The sequence below is a fragment of the Vulpes vulpes genome, chromosome X (genome assembly GCF_048418805.1).
Source record: "Vulpes vulpes isolate BD-2025 chromosome X, VulVul3, whole genome shotgun sequence".
In the NCBI taxonomy this organism is placed as follows: Eukaryota; Metazoa; Chordata; class Mammalia; order Carnivora; family Canidae; genus Vulpes; species Vulpes vulpes.
In genome coordinates this window covers 42,438,927-42,447,873 of record NC_132796.1, presented here as the reverse complement: position 1 = coordinate 42,447,873, position 8,947 = coordinate 42,438,927, and positions in this window count along the sequence as shown.

The window sequence follows — 8,947 nt, the reverse complement described above, 5'->3', positions numbered from 1 at the left end:
TTCTGGACTTTCAATTCTATTCTGTGACCTCTATGTTCATCTTTACATCAGTACTACATTTGTGCTGATTACGGGAGCTTTGAAATAATGTTTGAAATCAGAATGTGTGAGTCCTCCACTTTGGTTGCCTTTGGTAAGATCATTTAAGCTATTCTGGATCCGTGAAATTTCCACATGAATTTCAGGATCAGCCTCTCAATTTCTAAAACACTGCAGTTAGAATATTGATAGGGATTATACTGAATGCCTGGATCAATTTAGGGAATGCTGCCATCTTTTTTGTTTGTTTGTTTGTTTTTATGATAGTCACACACACACACAGAGAGAGAGAGAGAGAGAGAGAGAGAGAGAGAGGGGCAGAGACATAGGCAGAGGGAAAAGCAGGCTCCATGCACCGAGAGCCCGACGTGGGATTCGATCCCGGGTCTCCAGGATCGCGCCCTGGGCCAAAGGCAGGCGCTAAACCTCTGCGCCACCCAGGGATCCCGAATGCTGCCATCTTAACATCAGGTCTCCCAATCCAAGAACACAGGAGCCATTTCCATTTATTTAAGTTTGCTTTAATCTCTTTCAACTGTGTTTTATAATTGTCAGTGTCTAACTCTTGCACCTGTTTGGTTGATTCCTAAACATGTCATTCTTTGGACTCTACTGTAAGTGAAATCATCTTCTCGGTTATTTATTTGGATTTTTCACTGCTAATGTATAGAAATAGAATTGATTTTTGGATATCAATCTGTCTTGCAACCTGAAGAATCTGAAGTCTTTGCTAAGGTTAAAAGAATTATAGCAACAACAGAACTGAAGGCCAAGTCGACTAACGGAAAGATTGACTCAAACACCAATACTGACACCCTCTGATAGTAAAAGCAAATACAAAAGCCACATTACATACAAGGGATCAAACAGGATGGCATCAGAATCCATGTGGCTCAGATCTCGGGTTCACGCAAAAGGTTTTGAAAAATGAAGGTAAGACAAAAACTTTAAAACAAAAAAGCTGAGCAAATGCATAGCCAGCAGATCTGCCCTACAAAACATGTTAGAGGAAGTTCTTCGGGAAGAAGGCAAATGATATCCAAAGAAAACGTGGATCTATACAAAGAATTGAATAGTGCTGGGCATGGTAAATTGTGGGCGAATGTGAATTTTTTCTCTTATATCCAATCTCTTTGAAAGATAACTATCCAAATTAATAACAATAACGATGTACGCACTGTGGAGTTTTAAGACACTGGCAGAAACAAACTGCAAGGCAACAATAGGACCAAGGATGGGAGACAGGAAGCGGAGGCATACAGTCGTATGGTTCTCACAGCGTACACCAAGTAGTATAGTATCATTTGAAGGCATGCTGTGAAAAGCAACAATATATACTGTAAACCCTAGAGCAACAATTTGAAAAGAATGTTTAAAGGTGTAGAAGTAGTAAGCCAACAGTGGAGATAAAATGGAAAACCAGCAAATGTTCAACTGATCCAAAAATATGAAGGGAAGAGGAAAATATGAATTAAAAATGCATATGATAGAAATATACAGCCAGCCAGATGGTAGACTTACATGTAAACTGTTAACACACTATATGTACACTGCCTACACATCAATTCAAAGACCTAAGTTGTCACTTTAGATAAAAATAGCAAGACCCAAGTAGATACTGTCCAGAAGAATCCCACCTTAAATATAAACACATAAAGAAGTCACAAGGACGTGAATGGAAAATGATAATGCTATGGTCTGAAGGTGTCTCCTCCAAAATTCATGTTCAATCCTAACCCCCAAAGATGATGGTATTAGGCAGTAAGGCTTTGGGGAGGGGTTTAGGCCCTAGGGCAGAGCCCACAGGAATGGGACTAGGGCCCTTATAAAAGAGGCTCCAGACAGATCCTCTGTCTTTCCACCATGTGAGGACACAACCACAAATCTGTGACCTGGAAGAGGGCCCTCGCTAGAACCCAACCACGCTGGCACCCTGATCCCAGACCTCCAACCTCCATAAGCATGAGGAGGAAGTTTGTTTAGAAGCCATCTAGTCTATGGTATTTTGTTTCTCCCTCCCAAACACAGTAAGACACAGATACCCAGCAAACGTGAACCAAGTGAGTAGCTAGAGGGGTTAAATTAGTATTACACAAAGTATACTTCAGAATGAGGATTATCACAAGAGAAAAGACAGATTTACACAATAAAAGAGAGGTCTAGTCATCGAGAAGATCTAAAAATCATGGATGGGCATGCATTTTTATTTTATTTATTTTAATTGGAACCACACTAAATAGGTTTTTTTTAAAAAAAGATTTTTCTTTATTTGAGAGACAGAGAGAGAGAGAGAGAGAGAGACAGAGAGAGAGAGAGAGAGAGAGAGCATAAGCAGGGAAGGGGCAGAGGGAGAGGGAGAAGCAGACTCCCTGCTGAGCACGGAGCCCAATGCGGGACTCAATCCCACGACCCTGAGTTCATGACTTGAGCTGAAGGCAGATGCTCAATCTACTGAGCTATCCAGGTGCCCTGTGCATATATTTTTAAAACACAAGAGCTGAAAACTGAAAAAACTAAAAGGAAGAACAGACCCAAATCAGTTATAGGGAGAGCCTTCAGCATTATCCTGTGCACAACAGACAGCACAGGTGGACGATACAATCAGACACTCTATGGAACATGGGAGCAACACTATCAACAGGCAAGACCTAAGTGATACTTACAGAAGGACGCAGAATACACATTCTTCTTTTTTTTTTTAAAGGTTTTTGAAATTTATTGAGAGACACACAGAGAGAGGCAGAGACACAGGCAGAGGGAGAAGCAGGCTCCCCGTGGGGAGCCCGATGCGGAATTCCATCCCGGAACCCCGGGAACACGCCCTGAGCCGAAGGCAGACGCCCAACCACTGACCCACCCAGGCGTCCTCATACACATTCTCTTGAAGTGCACATACATTGTTCACCCAGACAGACCATATGCCGTGCCATAAAGTAAACCTCAACAACTTCTAAAGGACTGAAATAATACAAACTAGGTACTTTCACCACAAAGAATTAAAATAGAAAGGGGTTGCAGTGAGGTAGCTGGAAAACCACAAAATATTTTGAAATTAAATGACATTTCTAAGTAATGCAGAGATCAAAGAAGAAACCGCAGGAAGCTGAAAACCAAAAGGCAGTGTATCAAAATTTGTGAGGTGGATCTAAAACACTGCACTGAGGGACATTTTTATCATTAAATACTTAGATTAGAAAAGGAGAATTGGGGACGCCTGGGGGGCTCAGTGGTTGAGCGCCTCCCTTCGGCCCAGGGCGTGATCCTGGAGTACCGGGATCGAGTCCCACATCGGGCTCCCTGCATGTATCTGTGTCTCTCTCTGTCTCTGTCTCTCTCTCTGTCTCTCATGAATAAATTAATAAAATCTTAAAAGAAAAGAAAAGAACAAGAAAAGAAAAGAACAATTGTCTCCAATCAATTATCTAAGCTGTCACCTTAAGACACTAGAGAAGCAAAGTCCATTTAAACCTTAAACCTAAGGCAAGCGGAAAAAGTATAACGGAGGTTTGAACAGAAATCGACTTAATGGAAAGCACAAAATCAATTCAAAGAAATTGATGAAAGTAAGGGCTGGTTCTCTGACAAGATCAGTAAATCTAATAGGTTCAGCCAGACTGCGAAAAATGAAGGAGGGCAGAGTGACACAGAGGAGTCACATGAGTACTGCCAGAGGGGACATCAATACAGATCCTGCAGACATGAACTAGGTAAGAATATATTAAAAATATGATCCAAAAAAAAGATGAAATGGGAAAACTTGAAAGATAGCGGCTAGCAAACTGCAGTCAAGAAGACATTAACCAAATGGTCCTCTCTCTCCCAAAGAGACTGAATTCAGTAAATCAAACACAAAACAAAAACCCTTCCCTCACATAAAACTCTCAAGGTTGGAGGAGGGGCAAGACGGCGGAAGAGTAGGGTCCCCAAATCACCTGTCCCCAACAAATTACCTAGATAACCTTCAAATCATCCTGAAAATCTACGAATTCGGCCTGAGATTCAAAGAGAGACCAGCTGGAATGCTACAGTGAGAAGAGTTCGCGCTTCTATCAAGGTAGGAAGACGGGGAAAAAGAAATAAAGAAACAAAAGGCCTCCAAGGGGGAGGGGCCCCGCGAGGAGCCGGGCTGAGGCTGGGGCGAGTGTCCCCAGGACAGGAGAGCCCCGTCCCGGAGAAGCAGGAGCTGCACCAACCTTCCCGGGCAGAAAGGAGCCCGCAGGGAGTTAGAGCAGGACCCCAGGAGGGCGGGGATGCCCTCGGGCTCCCTGGGACACTGACAGGCACCTGCGGTGCGCACAGGAGAGTGCGCCGAGCTCCCTAAGGGCTGCAGCGCGCTCGGCGGGACCCGGGAGCAGCTCGGAGGGGCTCGGGGGCGGCTCCGCGGAGGGGGCTGCGCGGCTCCGGGAGCAGCTCGGCGGCGGAGGCTCGGGCAGAGGAAGAAGCTCCGGGCGGAAGGGGCGGCGCGGCTCCAGGAGCAGCTCGGAGGGGCTCGGGCAGCGGCTCCGCGGAGGGGGCTGCGCGGCTCCGGGAGCAGCTCGGCGGCGGCGGCTCGGGCAGAGGAAGAAGCTCCGGGCGGAGGGGGCTGCGCGGCTCCGGGAGCAGCTCGGAGGGGCTCGGGCAGCAGCTCCGCGGAAGGGGCTGCGCGGCCGGCCGAGAGCGCAAATCGAACAGCGCAGGCCCCGGAGCACAGGGCGCCGGGGCACAGCCCTGGATCCGGCCTCCCCCAGGGATAGGCAGAGACCGGAGGGCCCAGGACAGCAAGGACGCTCCTGCCCGGAGCTGAGCAGATCAGCAGCCCCGCCCCGGAGCCTCCAGGCCCTGCAGACGGAGAGCCCCGGAGTTACTGTGGGGGCTGAATCCCGGTTTCCTGAGCTGCCGCCCCGCCCCTGTGGCTTCCTCCCGGGGCCTCACGGTGTGAACAGCCCCCACTGAGCCCTGCACCAGGCAGGGGACAGAGCAGCTCCCCCAAGTGCTAACACCTGAAAATCAGCACAGCAGGCCCCTCCCCCAGAAGACCAGCTGGATGGACCAGTTCCAGGGGAAGTCAAGGGACTTATGAAGTATACAGAATCAGAAGATACTCCCCCGTGTTTTTTGTTTTGTTTTGTTTTCTGTTATTTTTCTTTCTTTTTGATTTCTGATTGCTTCCCCCACCCCCTTTTTTTCCACCTTTCTTTCTTTTTCTTTCTCTTTTTTCCTTTTCTTCTTTCTCTTTTTTCTTTTTCTCTTTTCTTTCATTCTCTCTCTTTTTCTCCTTTTCCCAATACAACTTGTTTTTGGCCACTCTGCACTGAGCAAAATGACTAGAAGGAAAACCTCACCTCAAAAGAAGGAATCAGAAACAGTCCTCTCTCCCACAGAGTTACAAAATCTGGATTAGAATTCAATGTCTGAAAGCCAATTCAGAAGCACTATTATACAGCTCCTGGTGGCTCTAGAAAAAAGCATAAAGGACTCAAGAGACTTCACGACTGCAGAATTTAGATCCAATCAGGCAGAAATGAAAAATCAATTGAATGAGATGCAATCCAAGCTAGAAGTCCTAACGACGAGGGTTAACGAGGTGGAAGAACGAGTGAGTGACACAGAAGACAAGTTGATGGCAAAGAGGGAAACTGAGGAAAAAAGAGACAGACAATTAAGAGACCATGAAGACAGATTAAGGGAAATAAACGACAGCCTGAGGAAGAAAAACCTACGTTTAATTGGGGTTCCCGAGGGCGCCGAAAGGGACAGAGGGCCAGAATATGTATTTGAACACATCATAGCTGAAAAATTTCCTAATCTGGGAAGGGAAACAGGCATTCAGATCCAGGAATAGAGAGATCCCCCCCTAAAATCAATAAAAACCGTTCAACACCTCGACATTTAATAGTGAAGCTTGCAAATTCCAAAGATAAGGAGAAGATCCTTAAAGCAGCAAGAGAAAAAAAGTCCCTGACTTTTATGGGGAGGAGTATTAGGGTAACAGCAGACCTCTCCACAGAGACCTGGCAGGCCAGAAAGGGCTGGCAGGATATATTCAGTGTCCTAAATGAGAAGAACATGCAACCAAGAATACTTTATCCAGCAAGGCTATCATTCAAAATGGAAGGAGAGAGAAAGAGCTTCCAAGACAGGCAGGAACTGAAAGAATATGTGACCTCCAAACCAGCTCTGCAAGAAATTTTAAGGGGGACTCTTAAAATTCCCCTTTAAGAAGAAGTTCAGTGGAACAATCCACAAAAACAAGGACTGAATAGATATCATGATGACACTAAACTCATATCTATCAATAGTAACTCTGAACGTGAACGGGCTTAATGACCCCAACAAAAGGCGCAGGGTTTCAGACTGGATAAAGAAGCAGGACCCATCTGTTTGCTGTCTACAAGAGACTCATCTGTTTGCTGTCTAAAAAGACAGCAGGACACCTACAACCTGAAAATAAAAGGTTGGAGAACCATTTACCATTCAAATGGTCCTCAAAAGAAAGCAGAGGTAGCCATCCTCATATCAGATAAATTAAAATTTACCCCGAAGACTATAGTGAGAGATGAAGAGGGACACTATCTCATACTCAAAGGATCTATCCAACAAGAGGACTTAACAATCCTCAATATATATGCCCCGAATGTGGGAGCTGCCAAATATTTAAACCAATTAATAACCAAACTGAAGAAATACTTTGATAATAATACACTTATACTTGGTGACTTCAATCTAGCACTTTCTACCCTCGATAGGTCTTCTAAGCACAACATCTCCAAAGAAACGAGAGCTTTAAATGATACACTGGACCAGATGGATTTCACAGATAGCTACAGAACTTTACATCCAAACTCAACTGAATACACATTCTTCTCAAGTGCACATGGAACTTTCTCCAGAACAGACCACATACTGGGTCACAAATCGGGTCTGAACCAATACCAAAAGATCGGGATAGTCCCCTGTATATTCTCAGACCATAATGCCTTGAAATTAGAACTAAATCACAACAAGATGTTTGGAAGGACCACAAACACGTGGAGGTTAAGGACCATCCTGCTAAAAGATGAAAAGGTCAACCAGGAAATTAAGGAAGAATTAAAAAGATTCATGGAAACTAATGAGAATGAAGATACAACCGTTCAAAATCTTTGGGATGGGGCAGCCCGGGTGGCCCAGCGGTTTAGCGCCGCCTTTGGCTCAGGACCTGATCCTGGAGACCCGGGATCGAGTCCCACATCGGGCTCCCTGCATGGAGCCCGCTTCCCCCTCTGCCTGCGTCTGTCTGTCTCTCTCTGTCTCTCGTGAATAAATGGATAAAATGTTTAAAAAAAATAAAAACTATTAGAAAAAAACAAAAAACAAAATCTTTGGGATGCAGCAAAAGCAGTCGTGAGGGGGAAATAGATCGCAATACAAGCATCCATTCAACAACTGGAAAGAACTCAAATACAAAAGCTCACCTTACACATAAAGGAGGTAGAGAAAAAGCAGCAAATGGACCCCACGCCCAGCAGAAGAAGAGAGTTAATTAAAATTCGAGCAGAACTAAATGAAATCGAGACCAAAAGAACTGTGGAACAGATCAACAGAACCAGGAGTTGGTTCTTTGAAAGAATTAATAAGATAGATAGACCATTAGCCAACCTTATTAAAAAGAAGAGAGAGGGATCCCTGGGTGGCGCAGCGGTTTGGCGCCTGCCTTTGGCCCGGGGCGCGATCCTGGAGACCTGGGATCGAATCCCATGTCGGGCTCTCTGCATGGAGCCTGCTTCTCCCTCTGTCTGTGTCTCTGCCTCCCTGTCTCTCTCTCTGAGACTATCATGAATAAATAAATAAAATCTTTAATAAAAAAAAAAGGAGAGAGAAGACTCAAATTAGTAAAATCATGAATGAGAAAGGAGAGATCACTACCAACACCAAGGAAATACAAACGATTTTAAAAACATATTCTGAACAGCTCTACGCCAATAAATTAGGCAATCTAGAAGAAATGGACGCATTCCTGGAAAGCCACAAACTACCAAAACTGGAGCAGGAAGCAACAGAAAACCTGAACAGGCCAATAACCAGGGAGGAAATTGAAGCAGTCCTCAAAAACCTCCCAAGACACAAGAGTCCAGGGCCAGATGGCTTCCCAGGGGAATTCTATCAAACGTTTAAAGAAGAAATCATACCTATTCTACTAAAGCTGTTTGGAAAGATAGAAAGAGATGGAGTACTTCCAAATTCGTTCTATGAGGCCAGCATCACCTTCATTCCGAAACCAGACAAAGACCCCACCAAAAAGGAGAATTACAGACCAATATCCCTGATGAACATGGATGCAAAAATTCTCAACAAGATACTAGCCAATAGGATCCAACAACACATGAAGAAAATTATTCACCATGACCAAGAAGGATTTATTCTTGGGACACAAGGCTGGTTCAACACTCGTAAAACAATCAATGTGATTCATCATATCAGCAAGAGAAAAACCAAGAACCACATGATCCTCTCATTAGATGCAGAGAAAGCATTTGACAAAGTACAGCATCCATTCCTGATCAACACCCTTCAGAGTGTTGGGATAGAGGGAACTTTCCTCGACATCTTAAAAGCCATCTACAAAAAGCCCACAGCAAATATCATTCTCAATGGGGAAGCACTGGGAGCCTTTCCCCTAAGATCATGAACAAGACAGGGATGTCCACTCTCACCACTGCTATTCACCATAGTACTGGAAGTCCTCGCCTCAGCAATCAGACAACAAAAAGACATTAAAGGCATTCAAATTGGCAAAGAAGAAGTCAAACTCTCCCTCTTCGCCGATGACATGATACTCTACATCAAAAACCCAAAAGCCTCCACCCCAAGATTGCTAGAACTCATACAGCAATTTGGTAGCGTGGCAGGATACAAAATCAATGCCCAGAAATCAATGGCATTTCTATAC